Genomic DNA, 23,923 nt, shown 5'->3' with positions numbered 1-23,923 from the left:
TTTCCGGCTTCCGGCTCTGCGTCCAATCGCCAGCTCGCCCAAGACTTTCCGTTTCCGGCAGCACAGGCTTGTGGGATTTGAACCTGTTTTCAAAGTCCGATCGCTCTGGATTAGCGGGTTCCCTCAAGATGGCTATGATCGTGTCTTTAGCTGGCCGCCCATCCAGCAGTCTGTTCGCAGGTCCGCAGGAGAAACGCTAGCTTGAGTCAGTTGCGGAGCCTCCTCCCCCGGTGTCTGAGATGCACAGTGGGGTATGAGACCCCAGCATCTTTCATTTCGTGGAAACCCTGGGAACTGAGCAGGCCTTCGGGAGTTGGCTCTGTCTTCTGACTCTACGTGCTGAGGGACCGCTAATCTTTTACCAGGAAGAGTATTCAGTATTTTCTTTTGCATAGGAAACTTTTATCTATTCACGTTGTGGAAGACCAGAGAAGAATAGAAAGAAAATGAAAAGCATTAGTTTTGCTCCCTGTTTGTCTTTATGCTAGGCTGTCAGATAGTTCTCACTTTTTTTCTTCGAGCGCAGGTCCTGGCACGAAATAAATAATACTTGGTGAATGAATGAATGAAAATGAATGTTGACATTTTGGTTTGCGTTTCCTTCCCACCTCCCCCGAAAATATTTACATATCACTTGCATATTTCCATATAACTAAGCTTCCCCTCCACGGCCTGGGAAAATCAGAAATTGCAGTTAAATCTTTGCTGCTGTTTTCCTTGGAGCACGCTTTAGTTGCCCAGGTGAAGAGCAGCTGAATTGCAAATCAATAGCACATTGGGTCTCCCCTTCTGACTTTCAAGGCTCTCACTTGAAATACCAGGTGGTCTGGTATTCCCATCTCTTTCAGAATTTCCCACAGTTTATTGTGATCCACACAGTCAAAGGCTTTGGCATAGTCAATAAAGCAGAAATAGATGTTTTTCTGGAACTCTCTTGCTTTTTCCATGATCCAGGAGATGTTGGCAATTTGATCTCTGGTTCCTCTGCCTTTTCTAAAACTAGCTTGAACATCAGGAAGTTCACGGTTCAAATATTGCTAAAGCCTGGCTTGGAGAATTTTGAGCATTACGTTACTAGCATGTGAGATGAGTGCAATTGTGTGGTAGTTGGAGCATTCTTTGGCATTGCCTTTCTTTGGGATTGGAATGAACACTGACCTTTTCTAGTCCTGTGGCCACTGCTGAGTTTTCCAAATTTGCTGGCATATTGAGTGTAGCACTTTCACAGCATCATCTTTCAGGATTTGAAATAGCTCAATTGAATGCCATCTCCTCCACTAGCTTTGTTCGTAGCGATGCTTTCTAAGGCCCACTTGACTTCACATTCCAGGATGTCTGGCTCTAGATGAGTGATCACATCATCATGATTATCTGGGTCGTGAAGATCTTTTTTGTACAGTTCTTCTGTGTATTCTTGCCACCTCTTCTTAATATCTTCTGCTTCTGTTAGGTCCATACCATTTCTGTGGTTTATCGAGCCCATCTTTGCATGAAATGTTCCCTTGGTATCTCTAATTTTCTTGGAGAGATCTCTAGTCTTTCCCATTCTGTTGTTTGCCTCTATTTCTTTGCATTGATCGCTGAAGAAGGCTTTCTTATCTCTTCTTGCTATTCTCTGGAACTCTGCATTCAGATTATTATATCTTTCCTTTTCTCCTTTGCTTTTTGCTTCTCTTCTTTTCACAGCTATTTGTAAGGCCTCCTCAGACAGCCATTTTGTTTTTTTTTGCATTTCTTTTCCATGGGGATGGTCTTGATCCCTGTCTCCTGTACAATGTCATGAACCTCATTCCATAGTTCATCAGGCACTCCATCTATCAGATCTAGGCCCTTAAATCTATTTCTCACTTCCACTGTATAATCATAAGGGATTTGATTTAGGTCATACCTGAATGGTCTAGCGGTTTTCCCTACTTTCTTCAATTTGAGTCTGAATTTGGTAATAAGGAGTTCATGATCTGAGCCACAGTCAGCTCCTGGTCTTGTTTTTGTTGACTGTATAGAGCTTCTCCATCTTTGGCTGCAAAGAATATAATCAATCTGATTTCGGTGTTGACCATCTGGTGATGTCCATGTGTAAGAGTCTTCTCTTGTGTTGTTGGAAGAGGGTGTTTGCTATGAGCAGTGCATTTTCTTGGCAAAACTCTATTAGTCTTTGCTCTGCTTCATTCTGCATTCCAAGGCCAAATTTGCCTGTTACTCCAGGTGTTTCTTGACTTCCTACTTTTGCATTCCAGTCTCCTATAATGAAAAGGACATCTTTTTTAGGTGTAAGTTCTAAAAGGTCTTGTAGGTCTTCATAGAACCATTCAACTTCAGCTTCTTCAGCGTTACTGGTTGGGGCATAGACTTGGATTACTGTGATATTGAATCAGGGCAGTGACCTAAAGTGCCAGGCTGCAACGGCGCAGGAAGAGCCAAGAGGAGCTACCCCGCGTCCAAGGACGGGGTGGTGGCCGAGAGGAACTACCCCACATCCAAGGAGCAGTGGCTGCACAGGCGCAGGAGGGCCTAGAGGAGCCATCCCTTGTTGAAAGTCAGGAAGGGCGGTGGTGAGGAGATACCCCTCATCCAAGGTAAGGAGCAGCAGCTGTGCTTTGCTGGAGCAGCTGTGAAGAGATACCCCATGCCCAAGGTAAGCGAAACCCAAGTAAGATGGTAAGTGTTGCAAGAGGGCATCAGAGGGCAGAAACACTGAAACCATACTCACAGAAATCTAGTCAATCTAATCACACTAGGACCACAGCCTTGTCTAACCCAATGAAACTAAGCCATGCCCGCGGGGCAACCCAAGATGGGCGGGTCATGGTGGAGAGGTCTGACAGAATGTGGTCCACTGGAGAAGGGAATGGCAAACCACTTCAGTATTCTTGCCTTGAGAACCCCATGAACAGTATGAAAAGGCAAAATGATAGGATACTGAAAGAGGAACTCCCCAGGTCTGTAGGTGCCCAATATGCTACTGGAGATCAGTGGAGAAATAACTCCAGAAAGAATGAAGGGATGGAGCCAAAGCAAAAACAATACCCAGCTGTGGATGTGACTGGTGATAGAAGCAAGATCCGATGGTGTAAAGAGCAATATTGCATAGGAACCTGGAATGTCAGGTCCATGAATCAAGGCAAATTGGAAGTGGTCAAACAAGAGATGGCAAGAGTGAACATCGACATTCTAGGAATCAGCGAACTAAAATGGACTGGAATGGGTGAATTTAACTCAGATGACCATTATATCTACTACTGCAGGCAGGAATCCCTTAGAAGAAATGGAGTAGCCATCATGGTCAACAAAAGAGTCCGAAATGCAGTACTTGGATGCAATCTCAAAAATGACAGAATGATCTCTGTTCATCTCCAAGGCTGAGCCACAAGGGAAGCCCCAAATACAATAACAGAGGCCAAATGAAATGTAACTTTGGTTTTGCGACAGATTATTGCGAGAGCTGTTCTTCTTTGGTTACCTCTGCAGAAGGGATGGCGTAGATAAGTTTTTCTCTCCTCCCCACTCCAACCCAGTTCCAGAGGGCCTGCATAGAGCAGGTATTTAGTGACCAAGACTACCTCTATCGCAGCTGGCCCAAGGCCATGCAGTATGGTACTCAATGACCTCAGGTCCGGGCCAGACAGAGATGTCAGGAAATGATCCCTGGATTGTCTCTCATGCACCCTCACGTCAATAGAGGAGCCCCTCTGTCAGAAACGTGGCCTAAATCTGGCTGAGGAGGTCTACCAAGGGCACTTCAGGCAGGTGTGTCTGCACGTGGTTGTTGGTCTGGTAGATGGCCAAGTCCACAGTGGCAAGCACAGGTCTGGAAAAGAACAGTCATCTGAGACCGGAAGTTCAGGCTTGAAGGGCGGGTGGAAGGCACCTGGAGGGCGGTGCCCTGCGCGATACGTCCAGAGGGCGGAGCACGCTAGAGGCATCCTGGTCCGTGTGTCACGTGCTGCAATGTCGGTGCTCTGCCGTCTTGGCGTCGTGCAGCCGGCGATGAGTAAGCGCACGTGGCCGTGGCCGTGGCCGTGGCCGTGACCATGGCCGGCGCGGCGGGCAGGCCTAGGGGTGCTTAGGTCCACCCGCGTGAGAGGGTGGAAGCCGAGACCGCAACCAAGTGTGCGGAGCCCGGCTCAAAGCCGCGGACCCGGACTAAGGGGACGCGGGTGTTGTGGGGACTCGTTGAGAAGTTCGCTTTTAGAATGGCGCATGCAGCCTTTTCTGGGTATGAAAGTGGCCGCTGCCATTGGGGAATGAAGAGGAGGCGGAGGCCGTGCGGTAGACGGTGCGCATTTCAGAGAGTAGCTTTCCATTTGGTGCGTGGGGTCTTCCGGGTGTGTCCACCAGGGTGAATTAGGCCGGCTACTTGTTTGGGGGACTTGCGGGCCTGGATCCTGTGCCGCAGGAGTGGTACCAACCTCGACTGCCTTTGGGATATACCGCCACATTTCTTAGCGTTGCCCTCGAGAAAATAACCGAATTGCCCTTCGGAAAGGTTGGTCCAGACCGTGGCCTTCTGAACTCTTTCCCAGAACCTCCTGTTTAGAAATCTTTGCTACTTGAGAAGCTGGAAAAGTGCTATCTCATGGTTGCTTTTCTTTGTTGACTGGTGAAGTTGGGCGTTTTTGTCACTTTCAGTCAAGACTAGTTGAGCTTGTGCTCTGGACCAGGAATTGAGCTGCGCAATGACCCCGGAAGCCAGCTGAATCATGGTCCCTACCCTGGGGAAGATGACTGTCACCACATGGAAATACCAAGTGTAACTGACTATAACAACCTGATTTGGGTGTCAGCCCCGAGAGTACAAAAGATGAAATGATAACCTCTATGTGGGAGGAAGGTGGGAGTCAGAATAGATGTCCATAAAGAAGTAGAATTTGAATGAATCTTTAAATTTTTTTAGTTCACAGGTTTCTAAAAATCATAAATGAACTGCATGCTAATTTATATACAAAAATTAATAGGAAAAGAATCCATGGAAGTGTTAATATTTTTATTCAGGTAAAGAATTTAAACGAAATGCTCACAATTATCACTACACAAGTGAGAATCTGTTTGGTATAAACGTTTTTAATCACAAATGATTATGGCTTGTGAAAATGAAAGAGAGCGTTAAAGGGTTTAAGAATAGCAGATATAAGGAACAGCCATTACTCCTAGCACTTAGCTCACCTAAGCAAAAATCTCTCTTCACTGGCCTGGCCTGATTGAGACCTTGTTTTAGGGGACATTGTTATGGCTTGTTAAGTGGCAGGAAGTCATTAGAAATCTGTGCCAGACTTCCCTGGTGGTCCAGTGGTTAAGAATCTGCCTTGCAATGCAAGGGACACCTAGTTAAATCCCTGGTCCTGGAAGGTCCCACATGCTGCGGAGCAACTAAGCCCATGCATCACAACTGCTGAGCCAGTGCTCTAGAGCCCCATGAGCTGCAACTACAAAGCCAACATACCATGCGGAGCCCATGCTCCACAACGGGAAGCCGGAACTCTCCTCCACAACTAGAGAAAGCTCACATGCAGCAATGAAGACCCACCACAGCCAATAAAGAAAGAAAGAAATCTGTGCCAGTGGAACTTGCTGGAAACCAACTCTTCAGAACTTGCTGGCATTTCTAGGATGCGAGGGAAAGCTATTCCTGGGGAGGTGTCTCTTGGAAGCATCTGTTATAAAACTGCCTAATAGCATGCTAGGGGAAACTGCTGACTGCTGGGTGATTCCACCCACCAAACAAAACAGGAGCTGATGCTGGAGAAGCTGTGGTACTGCAGGAATATGCCAGAGAGCACAGTGGAACCACCAACCAAATCTCATTCCTTCTGCAGTGCTTCTGCAGGGCATTCTGCCTACAAAGCTTGTCTTCATGATAGATGGCAAAGGAAGAATGTTTTAAAGGCCTAGATCCATTTTCTCAGAGCAGGCAGTGAAGGGTGAGTTTAGAGCTGAGTGGTGATACATTGATAACTGGCCCAGAGTCTCATGAGGGGTTTTAAGATGAACAAATTCATCAGTAATAGCAGTAAGATAGAGTCTGCCTGGGCCCAGATGGCTTCACTGATGAGTTCTACCAAATATTTAAAGAATTAATAGCCATTAATACAAACTCTACCACAAAAATAGAAGAGGGAACATAGCTTTATTCGTTCTATGAAGCCAATATTACCCTAATATCAAAATGAAAGATATCACAAGAAAAGAAAATCATAGATAAGTATTCCATATGAATATAAACACAAAAATCCTCAACAAAATACTAGCAAACTGAATACAGTAATGTACAAAAAGGGTTACATACCATGACCAAATGGTATTTATCCCAGGAATACCTGGTCTTTTAACATCTGAAATCAATCAATATAATACACCATATCAATAAAATAAAATCCACATTATCATCTCAGTACATGGATGAAAAGCATGTGGAAAAAGTCCAACATGCTGCTATGATAAAAAAAAACAAACTGGAATTAGAAAGGAACCGCCTAAACCTAATAAAGAACATTTATGGAAAAACCCACAGCTAACATCATAATTAACGGTGAAAGAATGAAAGCTTTCTCCCTAGGGTCAAGAACAAGACCAGGAAGCCTGTTCTCTTCACTTCTATTCAGCGATGTATTCAAGATTCTATCCTGGGAAGTTTAGCAAGAAAAATAAAAGGTATCTAGATTGGAAAGAAAGAAGTAAAACTTGCAGGTGCTATGATCTTGTATATATAAAATTCTAAGGAATCTATTTTACAATAGGCAAGATAATTAAACATTTAGGAATAAATTTAATGAAAGAAATAACCTTAAAACCGTGGGAACTACAAAACACTGTTGAAAGAAATTAAAGATCTAAATAATTGGAAAGGTACCTTCATGTTCATGGATCAGAAGAATGAGTGATAAACAGATTTAAAGCAGTCCCTGTCAAAATCTCTACTGTCTTCATTGCAAAATTTGATAAATGGATCCTAAAACTTATATAAAAATGCAAGGGACCTAGACAAGCACCACCCCCTCCCCCCAAAAAACTGAAAAAGAATGAAGTTGGAGGATTTATACTTCTGCTTTCAAGATTTACTACAAAGCTTACAGTAATTAAGATAGCCAGAAGCATAAGCATAGATGTAGATCAGCAGAATACAATTGAGAATTCAGAAGTAAACCCTCACAATTGTGGTCAATTGGTTTTTGACAAGGATGCCAAGACGATTCATTGTGGGAAGAAAAATCTTCCAGTACTATTGTCCCAAGTAATGTTGGGACAACTGGATATCTGCAGGCAAAAGAAAGATGCTGCATCTGTCTCTACTGGAACTACCAAGTTTATGCACACCCCTACGATGCAGAAACTGGTATATTAAAGTTGTCACATGAAGGAGTTTCTATACCTGTGAAGGAGTTTTATACCAGAAAGAGTCCCATTGCCTTACTCTTGTCAGATAATTCTCTAGCTTAATTAATATTTTATGTCACATATCCCGGCAGGAACTACTTAGTTTACTTTTCCTCTAGGCTAAAAACAATATATTTGAGGAAAAACATGGTTCCCACCCTTGAAAATGTGTGTCTCGCTTCGAATTTTCCTTTAAATAATGTACGAGTTTTAAAAGTCTACAAGGTTTTCAAAGGAAAAAAACAGTGGTGGTTGCCAGGGGCAGGGGGAAGGGGAGTTCAAGAGTTTCAGTATGGGAAGATGAGAAAAGTTCCTCTAGTCCCTGTCCCAAGAGGCAACCACCTCTTCTCCTGTACACTTCGGTCAGACTCTAGGCATTACTTCGTTATCAGAGTCTTAAAACAACTATGGCAAAAACAAAACTATGGCAGGTTTACAGAAGTTTGCTCTTCTTCCATTCTGGGAAAACCTTTTCCAAATCTCAAACTAAACATGATATTTTATATCCCCCATACATGCAGGATTTTAAAACTGCTATACAGACTATAAATTTCATACACTTCAAATATACAATTAAGTTAGTTTTAGTAAATGTATTAGTAGTGCAACTATCACCAAAATCCAGTTTTAGATCACCTCAGTCACCCTAAAAAGATCCCTCATGTCCATTTGTGATCAACATCTTTCCTACCCCAGCCCCACACAGCCACTAACCTACTTTCTGTCTCTCTAGCCTTTTCTGGACAGTTTACATAGATGGAATCATGCAACATGTAGTTTCTTTGTGTCTGGGTTTTTTCACTTGGCATGATGTTATTTAGGTTCATCTATGTTTGTAGAATGTATTAGTCGTTCATTGCTCTTTATTTCTGAATAGTATTTTACTGGGTTTGTCAAAAAGTTTTGTCACGCGAGTGTATGCTCCTCAGTTCTTTATCTCGTCACAGCAAAGATTTAGAGTGATGGACATTAAAGCCCCCTCGGCATGTCACAGCTCTCAGGTCTTAGATAGACCGTGTTATAGCTCTCAGGTCTCGAATGGGCCATGTTATAGCTCTTAGACAGATCAGTGTTACAGCTCAGTGTTACAGCTCTATTTTATTTAGAAGATAGCAGGAAAATCCATCTTCAAGGCGTGAGGGCACATCGATCCAAAGACACGAGGAGAAGAGCACCCCAGCGCACAGGAGAGAGAGAGAGAGCTAGCTTTGGCTCCTCTATTTATATGTTTATCTCTCCCTGGGCCTGTCCTATGTAAATGGGGCCCCAGCCAGGAGTGTTGCTTGATTTACCTGAGGTCCTCACTCCGGTCCTCAGACCTTCTTTTGTTCTATTTTCGCGGGCTTTTCCCTTCATTGTCTTTTAGCCACTGCCATTTTGGACTCCTTTTCCCTGTTCTAGCGACCTAACAGTTTGTTCATGTTTTTCTGTAATATCTTATGGAAAAATCAAAATAAACTTTTTTGCCAACCCAGTATTTCATGGATACACTACATTTTGTTTATCCATTTACAAGTTGAAGGCCATTGGGGTTGTTTTCACTTTTTGACTCTTGTCAATAATACTATTAGCATTTGCATACAAGCCTTTGTGGATGTATAAGTTCATTTCTCTAGGATAGAGTACTTATGATAGGAATTGCTGGGCTTGTGATAAATTTATATTTAATTTTTTAAGAAACTGCCAAACTTTTCTAATGATGCTGTAGCATTTTACATTTCTCCCACCAGTATATAAAGGTACTGGTTTCTCCACATCCTCACTAATACTTGTTATTGACCTTTTGATTAAAGTGGGTATGAAGTATTAATTCATTGTGGTTTTATTTTTAATTTCCCAAATAAGTAATAATGTTGAGCATCTTTTCATGTACTAAATGACCATTTGTATGACTAATCTGGTGAAATGTCTATTCACATCTTTTGCCCACTTTTAAAATGTGTTATTTGCTTTCTTATTGAATTATAAAATATTTTAAAATATATTCTGGGTACAAATTCCTTATCAGGTATTGACTTGCAAGTATTTTTTACTGGGTTTTGGATTGTCTTTTCATCTTTGTAATGGTGTCTTTTGAAGCATGTTTTAAATTTTGATGATGTCCAGTGTACCAATTTTTTCTTTTTGGATTGTGCTGTACTGATTCCAAATCGGGAAAGGAGTATGTCAAGGCTGTATATTGCCACCCTGCTTATTTAACTTCTATGCAGAGTACATCATGTGAAATGCCGGGCTGGATGAAGCACAAGCTGGAATCAAGATTGCCGGGAGAAATATCAATAACCTCAGATATGCAGATGACACCACCCTTATGGCAGAAAGCAAAAAAGAACTAAAGAACCTCTTGATGAAAGTGAAAGAGGAGAGTAAAAAAGTTGCCTTAAAACTCAACATTCAGAAAACTAAGATCATGGTATCTGGTCCCATCACTTCATGGCAAATAGATGGGAAAACAGTGGAAACAGTGAGAGACTTAATTTTGGGGGGCTCCAAAATCACTGCAGATGGTGACTGCAGCCATGAAATGAAAAGATGCTTGCTCCTTGGAAGAAAAGCTGTGACCAACCTAGACAGCGTATTAAAAAGCAGAGACATTACTTTACCAACAAAGGTCTAGTCAAAGCTATGGTTTTTCCAGTACTCATGTATGGATGTGAGAGTTGGAGTATAAAGAAAGCTGAGTGCTGAAGAATTGATGGTGTTGAACTGTGTGTTGGAAAAGACTCTTGAGAGTCCCTTGGACTGCAAGCAGATCAAATCAGTCCATCCTAAAGGATATCAGTCCTGAATATTCATTGTAAGGACTGATGCTGAAGCTGAAACTCCAGTACTTTGGCCACCTGATGCAAAGAACCAAGTCACTGGAAAAGACCCTGATGCTGGGAAAGATTGAAGGCAGGAGGAGAAGGAGATGGTTGGATAGCATCACTGATGCAATGGACATGAGTTTGAGTAGGCTCTGGGAGTTGGTGATGGACAGGGAGGCCTGGCATGCTGCTGTCCATGGGGTTGCAGAGTCAGACACGACTGAGTGACTGAACTGAACTGAACTGTACTATAACCACTGGTAGTGGAACCCTGATGCTGGGAAAGATTGAAGGCAGGAGGAGAAGGGGACAACGGAGGATGAGATGGTTGGATGGCATCACTGACGCAATGGACATGAGTTTGAGTAGGCTCTGGGAGTTGGTGATGGACAGGGAGGCCTGGCATGCTGCTGTCCATGGGGTTGCAAAGAGTCAGACACGACTGAGTGACTGAACTGAACTGAACTAATAACCACTGGTAGTGGAACCGTGATGCTGGGGAACATTGAAGGCAGACGGAGAAGGCTGTGGCAGAGGATGAAATAGTTAGCATCACCAACTCAACGGATGTGAATTTGAGCAAACTCTGGGAGAGAGTGAAGGACGGGGAGCCTGGCGTGCTGCAGTCCATGGGGTCACAAAGAGTCAAAAACAACTTAGCAACTGACCAACAACAACAAAATGGAACCCAGTCTCTATATTTTTGAATCATGAAGTATCTGATATTTTCACAAAATTAAAAGTTTTAACCTATAGTTCACTGATAATAGCTGTCATTTTACACTCATCTAATGTCAAGTACTGTGCCTGTGTACATACCTCAGATGGTTTCATCAATTGGCTTTTTACATTAGCAAATGTAAGCTAACATTTTACAGACTTTTTAAAAATATGTATTTGTCCTATAGGTTTTTAAAAAATAATTAAATATAATTTAAAATTTGTTTTATTGTGGAAGATTCCAAACATAAAAGTTGGCAGACTACTATAGTGAACCTCCATGTAGCCAAAATAGAACCCCAGTGGCCACCAGTCCTGCCACATCTGTACTCATGGGAAAAACAATAGAGTCAACATTTAATAATTAGGCAATTTTATGTGAAAATTTCTGATGAGCTAATCCAGAACACCCAGTATGAGTTCAAAGATTGGAAAGAATAATATCACCTTTACGTTGTTTTTATTTCCGTGTAGTATCAAACAGGCAAACAAGCAAGGCAAAGAGTCAAGGACATAGAGTCACAGAATCAAGGACATAGCTGCCCCTCCCCCCCACTTCCACAGAGATGTGTCCACAGTTCAGAGGTGACTGTGCCAGGTGAAAAGTCCAGTGTTTGGGGCTTAGTGCCCTGTGAAACTGGAAGATGGAGGTGGCTGTGTTTTCTGATTTTACCCACAATCACAGGAGGTGCTTCCTTCCTGTGCTAAGTACATAGTCCTATGTCCTGTTTCTTGCTGCATCATCAAGCAGACAGCAGGTCTTATTTTGAACTTCAACTTCCAGCTTCTCTTGAAAAAGATGTAACAGTACTGATCTTGAACTCATTCATGGTAGCTGAGGTCCAGTGTGCCCCAATGGAGAAATATACAGTGGTGACATTTAATTTAAAGATCAGAGGACAATACCTGTAAAGCTCCTACCAATAAGCCTGGTGAAGTGCTAATGGAAGTTGTTCTTTTAAAATAGTATTCTGGTTATTCAAGGTTCAGAATGAAAATTTTGAAAGTGTTTAGGGAAATAGGAGGACAAGACCTGACATTTATAGATTAGTTTGGATTTAGGGATTAAAAAAAAAAGTAGTAGTTGTCCTTGACAATGAGCTTGTATATACAACACAGCACAAAGATTATGAGCATGGACTTGGGAGGTAGACTGCCTGGGTTTGAATCCTGCTCTGTGACTTGTAGGCTCTTGTGACTTTTCTTTCCTGTGCCTATTTTGAGATGGCACAGAGAATGAGAAATGTTTCCTCATTTCTAAAATGAGAATAAGAACAGTACTAACATATCTTGAGTTAATATATAGATAAAGCAGCCAACAATAATATTAGGTATGTATTAAGCATTTTATGAGTGTTTACTTTTTGTTTGTTTTTAAAATAAGCTTATGTGATAGCAGCTCTTTACTTCCGATTCCATTGTTTCCTTTGGGTTAGAGAAGGTTCATCGATTGAGAAGACATGTTTGCTTTCTCTTTCTTGTCATTCTGATTTTTCTTGGCAATGCATGAGTCCTATCTCAAGTATTATAAAAGTAGGCATCATGTTACATGTAAACTGAAACTGAGAGGTCATTTTGGTACCTCAGAGGACCTCTGCAGCCAGACCCTGGGAACTGTGTCGTGAACAAGTCTCAGTTACTCTCAGTCCTACCTCTTTTTGTCTGTCTGCACCTCCTCCTACCACCAGTGTTATTCCTGACCCTCTATTCTGAGTCTTTTCTCCCTCTCATAGCTGCCGTTTACTCCAGATTTCTCTCTTGCTCCTTTGGTGCATAACTGAGCAGCATGACCCCAGTGACCTGGCTTTACCTCATGACTTTTCAGCTCCAGCTCTCATTGCTAGCTAGCTCACTCCTGATTTCCCAGTTCAGATCCCAAAGAGTATGAATCTATGTGGGCAGAGTTTTTTGGCCTAGCAGCCTCATGGACCAGTGGCCAGTCTGTGGCCTGGATACTCAGATACTTGCCCCACCCTAGCTAATGGGTAGGGAAAACTAAGGTAGAAAAGCTACAGAGTTTCACAGCCTGGGCCTTCCGCTTTAGTATGATGTATATGCTGGCACATAGGTGAAGTGTCAGATGTGAAAGGCAGGAAGATAGGCTGCTACAAACAGTAAGATAGAACCCATTGGGGGTCCCCAGAGGATATGAAGTTGCTAAGTCGCTTCAGTTGTGTCTGACTCTGCGGGACCCCATGGACTGTAGCGTGCTAGGCTCCTCTGTCTGTGGGATTCTTCAGGCAAGAATACTGGAGTGCTTTGCCATATCCTTCTCCAGGGGATCTTCCTGACCCAGCGATCAAACCTTAAATCTCCTGTATTGGCAGGTGGGTTCTGTGAAGGGAGTTGTCCAGATCTTTTCTGTGGGTCTCATACTGAATATATAAGCAAATGTCAATTGATAGACCCATAATGTACCCAATATACTTTAATCACACCTTTATTTTAAACCTGTAACACTTTTTAAAATATACAATATTTACTAAGTGCAAGGCTTTGTTTTAAGAGCTTTGTGTGTATTAACTCATTAAACCTTCATAACAGCTCTATGAGTTGGTATTATAATTCATACTTTATAGATGAAGAAATGGAGGGACAGAGAAGTAGCATGCCCCTGGTCACATAGCACATAAGTAGCAGAGTCAGGATTTGGACCCAGCCAGTTGGGCTTCAGACAGCTCTATATTATACTATCTTTCACAGTTGGATTACTGACCAGACTGAGTTTTCTAGGAAAGCATAATCTTGTTTTCTTGTACCCATTTTAGAACCTTGTATGGTAAAATGCATGAAGAGGCTACCCATTACAGAAGACCTAAACAGACATTTCTCCAAAGAAGACATGCAGATGGTCAATAGGCACATGAGAAGATGCCCCAAATCTCTAGTTATTAGAGAAATGCAAATCAAAACTCTAGTGAGCTACTACCTCACAGCAGTCAGAATGGCCATCATTAAAAAGTCTACAAATAGCAAATGCTAGAGAGGATGAGGAGAAGAGGGAACCCTCCTACACTGTTGGTGGGAATGTAAGTTGGTGCAGTCACTGTGGAAAATAGTATGGAGATTCCTTAGAAAACTAAATATAGAATTACCATATGATTGAGCAATCCCACTCCTGGGTATATATCCAGATAAAACTGTAATTCAAAAAAATACATGCATCCTTATGTTTATAGTAGCACTCTTCACAGTAGCCAAGATGTGGGAATGTCCGTTGAGGGGTGAATGGATAAAGAAGATGTGGTACATATATACCATGGAATACTACTCAGTCGTTAAAAGGAATAAAATACTGCCATTGCAGCAACTAGAGATTATCATTCTAAGTGAAGGAAGTCAGAAAGAGAAGACAAATACCACATGATATAACTTATACGGGAATCTAAAATATGACACAAATGAACCCATCTAGTAACAGAAACAGAATCATGGACATGAGGACAGACTGGTGGTTGCCATGGGGAAGGGGGTTGAGGGAGGGATGCAGTGGGAAGCTGCAGTTAGTAGATACAAACTTTTATATATAGAAAGGATAAACAACAAGGTCCTACTGTATAGTACAGAGAACTATATTCAGTATCTTGTGATAAACCATAATGGAAAAGAATATCAAAAATAGAGTGTACATAGATATATATGTATGCATACATGTATGTGTGTATAACTGAATCACTTTGCTGTTCAGCTGTAATTATCCCAACGTTGTAAATCAACTATAATTTTTTTTAATGTAAAAAAAAAAAATAAAGAGGTTGCCCTTTTAGGTTTATGTTGGTTTTCTCAGTTTTCATTTAGAATAAATGTAAAGTTGTTAGTTTTCTATATTTTTTAGTTAGATTCTTTTTTAAGAGACAGGATTGTAAAGTGAGAATAATGAAGACTTTGGAGTCAGATAGACCTGAATTTTATCTCTGTGTGACCTAATCCATCTGATCCTTAGATTTCATATCTGTAAAGTACAGGATTGCTGGTAGTTTTGGGGAGTGTATGCAGAAGCCCTGACACATACTAGGTGCTCATTATATGACAGTTATTATCATTGCTATTGGCAGCACATGATATATATAAATCCTGGCCGTCATTTGGTAGCCTTAAAAGTCTTCAGAAAGTCTTCATGGCGTTGAGGAACCCCAGGAAGTTTTATTGTTATTAGGTGGTATCTGAGCTGGGCTTTAAGGCAAGCACTGTAGATATGTTATTTGGACCATCATGCCCTCAATATCCTCTTCTCATGTCAGACATTATCAATGGATTACAGCATTATTTCTTGTTGAGCTCAGAATCCGTTTCATGATTGCTCAAGAATTGGTGGTAATTAATGGGAATTGACCCCAGAGGTACCGTTTTTTCTTTAAGTCCAGATATACAAACAAGCTATCCAAGCCATTCCTTTGGTAGCCCATTCCCATCCTGTCTTTGTTTCCTTTCAGTCTCTTCTTCGCCTTGTGACCAATAGGTTTTGGAAAAAGTTGCCTCTAGTGACCCTGAACTTGGGCCTTTATGAGTCTCAGCACCAGGAAGAGAAGTCCAAGCCCATCAGCCGTTACCCCATTCCCTACAAAAAGGACCTGCCTTTTGACATTTTAGAGCTCATGGAGGAGATAGAAAAGAAGGTGAGACACTCACCTCACGCAGAGAGCCACAGCCAGTGCAGACGTTTGTTGGCTGGAGTGTAATCCCTGGAATTGCCGCGGTCTGCCCAAGTTCCCACTGTGGATGAGCCCTTCCTTTGGGGTTCCCAGTCAGAAGAACATGCACTTTTTCCTCTTGTCTTAGGCACAGCCCTTTAAGTTCTGGAACTCTGTCACTCAGTTCTCTGCCCACTGTGACTGAGGTGTGTTCTGTAGTTCCCTTTAGCACTGTAATATGGTGTGGAGATAGAACCATGAGATATGTGCCAGATGCTTCAGTAAATGTGAGAGGTACCTTGATCCTTCCTGCAGTTATGTATTGAAAAATCAGAAAAATAAGCAAAACTTTCAAAAATAAAAATTCCACCAAAGTCAGCCACTTGTAGCACTTCTTCCCTATTTTTTTTAAAATAAATATACATGCAACTTTTTTAATGAGATCATGTTAACATGAACATTTTTCTAGGTTAAAACATCATGTTTAATGGCTGCATGATATAGCACTGTATAATAGAGATGTTTTAATTTATTTCAGCCATCTCCCAATCTTGGATATTTGTGACTTGTAACAGATGTTTATGCAGATATCTTTTTGAACATACCAGAATTATTTCTTGAGGATACTTTTTATTTATTAAATTTTTTTTTTGTTTTGTTTTTGGCTGTGCTGGGTTTTGTGTTGCTGTATATGGACTTTCTCTAGTTGGGGTGAGCAGGGGGTAAGTATGCAGCCTTCTCATTGCGGTGCCTTCTCTTGTTGTGGAACAGGGGCTCTAGGTGTACAGGCTTCAGTAGTTGTACACAGGCTTAGTTGCCCTGAGGCCTGTGGGATCTTTCATGACCAGGGATTGAACCTGTGTCCCCTGCATTGGCAGACAGATTCTTAACCACTGGACCACCAGGGAAATCCAAGGGTACTTCTTAAAGTTGATGCTTTATATTGTCATTATAAAACCCTTGTCGGAATGCAGATGTTTACTCTAAACTTTGTTTTTGAAACTTGGTGCTGAAACTTTGTGGATTTTTTCTCCAGACAGAATCTTGTATGTAAATCCATTTATAAGTATATAGAAACCCAGCTGCTCTGGTGGGAAAGGTTTGGAGCCCCCAGCCTCTCTCTCAGTACCTGTCTTTATCTCCTCACATCATCACCTCTTCCCTAGCTCATGCCCCTGCAGACATAAATGGTTCTTTTACCATGTCTTCTAGATCAGTAATGAACTTTAGCATCTATTATCAGTCAGAGTGCTTTCAGCTACAGGTAACAGAAAATCCAATTCAGTTGATACAATAGCAAGGACAATTCAGTGTCTTGTATTAGCAGTAGGTCCAGACATAGGGTGATTCCTGGATTGTTAATCCAGTGGCTCAGTGATATCAAGGATCAAGTTCTTTGCCTTTTTTAGCTCTGACTTCCTTGATATGATAACTGTGTGCTCAGACTTGTGACCTCCTGGTCCCTGGGTATAACAGCAGCAAAAATGACATCCTTGCATAGCTCCTAGAATGGATGTGGAGCTCACACCCTTTTCTCATATTCCTTTTGGGGAGAGAAGGCTCCCAGCTGATTTCCTTTCATTTCTCATTTGGCATAATGGTGTCGCATGCCCATTCCTAGGCCAATCACTGACAAATAGAATAGAAATAATTGGTTTAGATCAATCAGGACTCACCCAGTGGGGTTGGGGAAGGGTTTAACCTTCCCTGGAGCCCATGGAAATCTGATATCTGAACAACATCCAGTATCCACTGTCAAGGGAAGAGGGAAGAAATGGCTACTGGGTAGCAGTCAATAGTTGTCTGCCATAGTATCCCATTGGAAAACATACTGAGGGACTTCCCTGGTGGTCCAGTGGCTAAGACTGTACTCCCAACGCACGGGGCCTGGGTTCCATCCCTGGTCAGGGAACTAGATCCCACATGCTACAACTAAGAGTTCACATGCCACAACTAAAGATCCTGTGTGCTGCAACTAAGCCATCGAGCCACAGCCAAGATCAGAGATTCCATGTGCCACAAAGACCCAGAGCAACCAAATAAATAAGTAAATAAATATCTTTTATAAAAAAGAAAAGAAAACCCAATGTCAAAATCGCAAACATGCCTGTTAGATTTGGTTTGGCTTGCACAAGTCACTCAACCTCTCTGGGCCTTAGTTTCCTTATCTGTAAACTGGGATAATGATCCTTGCCTTACCTACCTTAGAGAGTTGTAGAGAAGAAAAAATGAGATGGGATGTATGAAAGAACTTTACAGAACCTTACTAATATCAAGGCTTGTTACTGATTTAATTCTTAGAAATAAATGAGCACCACCAGCCCCTCTGTGAAAAGGGGGGTAATAAGTATAGCCTAAATTCTAAGAAATATCATTTAGTTTATATACAACTCTCTAAATTTTATAAAATGCCTTACTAAAAAGAAATTACATATGCCTTTAGAAGGAACCCTTATAATTCCCTAAAACATGAAAGGATGTGTGGGTTGTGCTTTGACACAAGGCTGTGGCCTTCTTAAGACTGCATCTGGCATTCAGCAGACAGTATGGGAACTACCAGTTACTATTTGCCAATCCTGTTCTTAGTTGTCATTTTACATTTCCCTGTTTCTCTCCTTCCCTGAAGACAGGATTTTTACCAAATGTATTTAAAGTGTTGTCTCACTGGCCGTTGGAATACAGAGCCTTCTTTGCTTATTACAATGTCATCTGTAACAAGAAAACAGGTAAGTGGGGGGCATGGGGGAAGTGTTAAGTCATTTTTAGATAAGATCCAGGTGCCTGCTTGCTAGAGTTCATTCCCACATAGTCCCAGATTACTGTGGAGCTAGGGAGAAGCTCAGAAGGACTGGAGCTGGCAGAGACATTGTCTGGATTCTGACACTGAGGTCTGAATCTTACATGATGGTTATAGGTATAGAACGGAAATAAATTAGATAATAACTCTGGCTCGACTTTCTTTGTGCTCAAAGGCCCTGTCTGGCTCTCTACGACACCCTGGATAAAGTTCAGGGACTTTAGACAGGTAATCATGGATTTCTTGCTTAGGATTCAGGTTAGGCTGCTGTTGCTCAGACCAAGGACACATTGATTTAAACAAGGTATTTTTTTTCTCTGTCTCTCCTGTAGTCTCCTATGAGCTTTTGAGGGGCAGTGTAGTGTTGTTTGCTATCTGGAATTGCCCTTGCTTACATGCTTATGTGGATTTACCACTACTACCTGCAGAAAAAGAAAGAAGGGTACGGATAGGTGGACACATATCTTCCTTTATGGTCATGACATGGAAGCCACACCCATCAGTTCCATTTACCTTCCATTGGCTAGACCTGCATCACATCTAGCTGCAAGGGAGGCCCTGTGGCCGTGTGCCCAGATAAAACTAAGGGATTTTATTATCAAAGGAAGAGTGAGCTGCAGAGATGGGAGGCAGCCTGGCACCATGACTCCCTATGGCTTGACACCAGCCTGCCTCCCAGCCTCATTTCCTTCAGCCTCTCTTCATGTTCTGTTCATTCAAGTCAAAGTGAACTGTGAATTATGCTTTACTCTCCAAAGCACTCCAGTCTCATGATATCTCTCCTCTTTAACTTGGATCACAATTTACTGTGCCTCTGGGCTGCCTTGTCTCCTATCCATGCTTTGTGAATCTGAACTTTCCATCAAAGTCCATCTCACCTGCCTTCCATTATGAGGGACTCTTTCTCCTCTGACCTCCCACAGCCTCCCTCATCTGTCCTTTTCCAGTGGCATGCAGGGTGCTGTCTGCTGTATCTTCCACAACTGCCTCAGCCTGTCCATCCTAGAGGGAAGAGATAGGTCCTGTGTTCAAATCTGATTTTGCCATAAATCATGATGTGAGCTTCAACAGAGTACTTAAATGTCTCAGTGCCTTGGTTTTCTTACTAGTAAAACGGTATTAATATCTCCTCTGCAGAGCTGTTGTGAAGATTATCTAAAGTTCCCAGATGGTACCAGGTACCAAAGTGGACTCTCCCCTTCTCTGCTTTTCTCCGTGTAGAAGTAGCATGGCCCCTGAGGTTGGAAAATGTCTTTTTTTTTTAACCTCCTTTTCAAAAAGTGTCTAGTATCTGATGGGCCTCAGAAAATACTTCTTGAATTAGTAATTCATTGACATATTTTCTGAGCAACTACTATCTGTTAGGTATTCCTCTGGGTATACAGTGGTGAACAAATCAGAAAAATGCATAGACTTTGAAGCATATTCCAGAGGGGAGAAAACAGTGAATGACTAGAAATAAAAGAACAAGTTGACTTCAGAAAGTGTTAAGTATTGTGAAGAAAATAAAATAGGTTAGCTCATAGCGCAGGACTGGGAATGAATAAATGAGCAGGTAGGCGGGCAACTTGCTAAAATATGGCTGAGCCTGTTTAGGTTCTTCTGTGCTGCTCTCCAGGCTTATGGCAGCTCTTCTCTCTTCTCCCTCCCCAGGCCAGCTCAGCAGAGCTGACAAGGAGCTCATCATTCTGGTGACCAGCCTGGCCAACAGGTGCTCATATAGCGTGGTTGTCCACAGTGCCCGGTACAGGGTCTTCTCGAAGAACCCAGTGCTCTCTGACCAGGTGAGTACCCACCTCCCCGTGCCAGTTTCCCATTCCTGTGCCCACCTGCTTCTGTGTGCATGTGATGTTTGGGACGAGGGGATAGCTAAACTCTAGGCTTGTGCCAGACCTGACACACATTCTCTTAAATGCACACAACTCCCTAAGCTGAACCTTATTATAACCCTTTTACCTTTGAGGTTCAGACCTGGAATTAATGTGGGGTCCACAACTAGAATGGCAGAGTCCACTTTCCAAGTTTACACTCTCTCTGCTACATTGTATAGTATGCATTTTCCGGTATGAATTTAGTCTATGCATGCATGTCTAGTTGCTTCAGTCATGTCTGACTCTTTGTGACTCTGTGAACTGTAGCCCAGCAGGCTTCTCAGTCCACAGAATTCTCCAGGCAAGACTACTGGAATGGGATGCCATGCCTTCCTCCAGGGAATCTTCCCAACCAGGGATTGAACCCCCATCTCCTGCATTACAGGCAGATTATTTACTGTCTGAGGCACCAGGGAAGCCCTTGTGAGTTTAGTCTGTCCATTAGTTATTCGTAATGGGCCCTAAACAGTTTTTTAAATTAATTAATTAATTTTAATTGGAGGCTAATTACTTTACAGTATTGTAGTGGTTTTTGCCATACATTGACATGAATCAGCCATGGGTATACATGTGTTCCCCATCCTGAATCCCGCTCCCAAATCCCTCCCCATCCCATCCTTCAGGATCATCCCGGTACACTGGCCCTAAGCACCCTGTCTCATGCATTGAACCTGGACTGGTGATTTAAGATTTCTTTTACTTCGTACAGCTGGCCCCAAGCTTGGGCTTGTCAGTCTCCCATTCTGGAACTGCCCCCACCTGCTCTTTCCCACCAAGACTGGTTGTGAAATGGGTCTCAAACCCCCAGCCAGCAGCTTACTCTTAACTTATTTTGTCCAGAGTCAGGCTGTTTGAATGTCAGAGGTCGTGCTAATTCTTCCCAGAGAAATGAACCGAGGATAAAGACACAGTAAACATGGGTTTGTCACCAAGCTTATAAAACCCTACTCATCCCTACAGTGAAATTCCTGATCTTCTGAGCCAGATGTTTCTTCAGAAACAGATGTTTCTGTTCTCTGCATTTATTCCTGAGGGAGGGTCATCAGTCTTTTCCTATCCTCCAATCTTCCTTCCTGACCCCACCTGAGTGGAGACCTTGAAAATTGTTCTGAGGGCCTCTGTTGCCAGCCAAAAGCTAAATAAGACAGGTACCTCATCACCTTTGCCCTTCTCAGAGCCGCCTGCTTATTCACCAGAACTTGGCTCATCCAGGACCAGTCTCAAACAGTCCCCCTAGTGATCATAGGATGTACTGTCACACCATTTGCTTAACTGTTCTTCTGATTTTTAGATAGTTTGTGTGTGTGTGTGTGTGTGTGTGTGTGTTAGTCACTCAGTTGTGTCTCACTCTTTGTGATCCCATGGGCTGTAGCTCACCAGACTCCTCTGTTCATGGAATTTTCCAGGCAAGAAAACTAGAGTGGGTTGCCATTCTCTTTTCCTGACCCAGGGATTGAAACTCAGGTCTCCTGCATTGCAGGCAGATTCTTTACTGTCTGAGCCACCAGGGAAACCTCAGGTCATTAATAGTTTCCAGTATTTTGCTTTAGTAAGGGTAATGATTATCAATATAGTCACTGGAATCAAATACACTTTGATTCATATCCCAGCTCTGCCACTGTAGCTGTGTGACCTTGGGAAAGTGTGTGAACTCTCTGAGCTTCAGTTTCTTTGCCAGTAAAATTGGGAATGACTAATAAAAAACATTACTTCCTAGGATTTTTATAAGAATCACATGAGATAATGAATATGAAGCATTGAGCACATTCTTAGCACATAGTCATTGCTTAAGTATCAGCTATTAATTTCATAAATTAAAAGCTGATACTTATTTGCAATTAAGTGGGGACAAAGGGATAATTATCTGAGTTTAACTTTTCTCATACAAAAAGGTTGATATTTGCAGGCCCTTATGTATTAAGAGTCTTTGAATCTTGGTTCTGAGGTTTTTGATGCTATGGGTGTTTAGAGGAGAAAGAAGTACTTGTAGTTGGAGTGAGCAAAGATTTCCTGGTAGAGATAGAGTTCCAGGTTTGTATTATATTGAACTTGACCAAGATACTTCCTGTCTGTAAAGTTTATTTTGGCCTCACTTCACCTCTTTACTCTAATCTTAGGTTTTTTCATTAATGCTTCTTTTGTTAGGCCATGTGTTTTATTGGCTATGTTGTGATGGACAGAGATTCTGCCTCTAACTGTGTGTTTTCTTACAGGTCTGTATCAACTGGAGAAAGTCTGACCTCACTGCCTGGGAAAAGGCAATGCTGGAATTTGCACTTGCTATTTCCCAAGCTGATGACGTAACAGATGACCATTTTAAAAAGCTCGAGGTGCATGGTTTCAACCAGGAAGATGCCTGAGATATAGCTGCAATTTCAGCTTTTTATGCCTTGTCCAACCGCCTTGCTCATTTTGTCAGTCTTGTTCCCAACAAAGAATTCTATTTGATGGGTAGAACCAATGATGTCAAAGACATCAGGCGTGAACCTGCTGCTCCTGAAATATAAAAGCCTGAACAGAAAGGCCAGTGTTTACATTTCTAGCACATTTCATTATAAGACACCAGTTGGGAAGTAATTTTTTAAAAAAATATTTAGTCAACGGATAGGGAAGAAAGTAAACAAATTTGTTCCCTGCCTGTTTAATGAGATTGATGCTAAAAGGACATGTGATGAATATCACATGTGCTTTTGCTTTTTTTTTTTTTTTTTACTTTTGTTGTGATTGGAAAGGCACATCGGGATTGGAAAAGAGTATTGGGACAAAGAATTTCAGAAGATGCTTCAGGCATTTCTATTGAATTGATATCTGTGAATTTCAGCAGTTGAAGTTGAACATTTTTTAGTTTTTTAAAAATAGCATTGCATAGAAATTAGTCTATAGACTGCAGTTTGAAATAGATTTCTTGTTAACACAGTGGTGGTTAAGGGCTCTGAAAGGCAGTGGGTAAATAGAAGCAGGCACAGAGTTGTTCTGTCTTTAATGCCTTCTCTGGTAACCTCTAGTGATTTTTATTTTTTTCACTGAGAGGTTTTAAAATAATGGTGAAACATTTTAAGTAGAAGTGTAAGAAAAAAAACCCCAAACCTGATATTACTAAATGACCTGTTCTGGGTGTTACCACAACCACCGCCTTAAATTTGCGGCTATCTTTTCAGGAATCATTTTCACTATCTAACTTTTAGATGTACATGCAAACCTACAAAATGTTGTTGTTTCCATTGGATTTCTTTAGATTCTCTAAGTTGCCAGTGAACAGTTCTTAATCAGTTTGGGAGCAATAGTGAGTTAATTTTGAATTGCCTGAGCTGTGAAACCTGATTATCTTGAGACAGCACAGCTCTTGTTGCAGAGCTCTGTTGGAATTATATCTTAAATACTTTGGAATATGTAACCTTTTAACATTGAGTTTTGAGGGAAGGAGGCAGAAAAAGGAAAGAAAGTTGAGTTTAATTTTACTTACTGAGAAAGTTAATAATGTTGGTGAATATCATGGTCAAAGTTTTATAGACCAAAGAAATTTTAGCCATTGGCCATAACTTGGAATCAAGCAGAGGACCTTTAATAAACATTTGTTGCAGTCAGAAGTTGTGGGTCACTAAGGAACATTATTTGTTAATCATAAAACAGACCTCTAACCCTTACACAAGGAATATCTCCAGAAGAATGGCTGCCTTGATCTTCTCTGAACACCAGACACTTGCTTCTTGCTCATGTTTCAGTCAG

The 23,923-nt window shown here is 41.8% G+C and overlaps 1 long non-coding RNA gene across 1 annotated transcript; it reads left to right on the top strand.

The window, feature by feature from the left end:
* The first annotated feature begins 85 nt into the window (after positions 1–85).
* LOC132659162 (uncharacterized) lies at positions 86–23,784 on the top strand. Its single transcript, XR_009599200.1, has 3 exons — positions 86–18,255; positions 19,980–20,110; positions 22,411–23,784. It is a non-coding gene; the product is annotated as an uncharacterized LOC132659162 (long non-coding RNA).
* Positions 23,785–23,923: the final 139 nt, after the last annotated feature.

The sequence above is a fragment of the Ovis aries genome, chromosome 2 (assembly GCF_016772045.2).
Source record: "Ovis aries strain OAR_USU_Benz2616 breed Rambouillet chromosome 2, ARS-UI_Ramb_v3.0, whole genome shotgun sequence".
Lineage (NCBI taxonomy): Eukaryota > Metazoa > Chordata > Mammalia > Artiodactyla > Bovidae > Ovis > Ovis aries.
Note: the sequence above shows the minus strand (reverse complement) of the source record. Positions and strands in the feature narration are given on the sequence as shown.